The following is a 1,120-nucleotide window of genomic DNA, read 5'->3' on the forward strand; positions in this document are numbered from 1 at the left end:
CCTTGGGGTGAACTCAAACCTCAAACCTTTCAGTTAGCAGCTGAATGCATTAACTATTTGCACCACCCAGGGACTCCATTAGATATCTAAATATATTAAATTATAATGTCATGGAAACTTTCTTTTTCTAATTCCATGTTAGTCAACTGCTAGTCTTACTAAATATGTTCAAACCAGGTATTCCCCAACTATATTCCATGCAAAACTAGTGCTTCTAGGTGTTAATAGATGTTTCATAGTGGGGAGAAAAGTTCTGGGGTCACTCTTTTTAAAAAATGCTTCTTCCTCCACTTGGCTTCCAACATACTCTGGTTTTCTTTCTTCTCAGTCACCTTTGCTGAATCTTTTTTGTCTTCCTGACCCTTAAGAGAAGTAATGTTCCAGAGTTCAATTCACAGACTTCTGGTCTGTTCTACTCACTCTGCAGGCAGTCCCATCTAGTAAAATATCTCCCAATGCTGGCTTCTCCCCTAACTCCAAACTTGTGTATGTAAAACTAATAGTTTCACTTGTGTGCAATAGGCATTTCCTGCTTAACTCATCTAATACTGAGTTTTTGATCTACAAAGCAATTTCAGTTGATGTCATGTCTACACTTGTGGTTGGGTTGCTTAGGCCAAGACTTGGGAGTCATCCTGAATTTTTCTCTTTCTCTTATAAATCTCTTTCAATTAATTTGGAAATTTTGTTACCTGACCTTCAAAATATACTACAAATTCTATCAATTTTCAACACCTCTTCTACTATCATCCAAGCTTCTATGGCCTGATTAAATTCTTGCCCCGCCACCCTCAGTCTATTTTCCACACAGCAGCTGGAGTGATCCTTTTATAATATGTATCTAATTAGCCATTCTGCCACTCAAATCCCTCCAATAGTCTCACATTACATTGCCAATAAAAATCAAAGCCCTTACTATGTCCTACAAAGTCTGACTTGATCTTACCTTGATTAGCTCTCTGACCATATTTTTCATTATTTGGTCCCATGCCAGCTGTGCTCCAGTCCTTAAACACCGAAGTACCTCAGGACCATTCTTGCTCTTCCCCTAGACATTTGCATGGTTCAATCCTTTACTCTGTTCAAGGATCCATTCGAGGTCAGCTTCTCAGAAACACCT

The sequence above is a fragment of the Trichechus manatus genome, unplaced genomic scaffold (genome assembly GCF_000243295.1).
Source record: "Trichechus manatus latirostris isolate Lorelei unplaced genomic scaffold, TriManLat1.0 scaffold00267, whole genome shotgun sequence".
Taxonomy (NCBI): domain Eukaryota; kingdom Metazoa; phylum Chordata; class Mammalia; order Sirenia; family Trichechidae; genus Trichechus; species Trichechus manatus.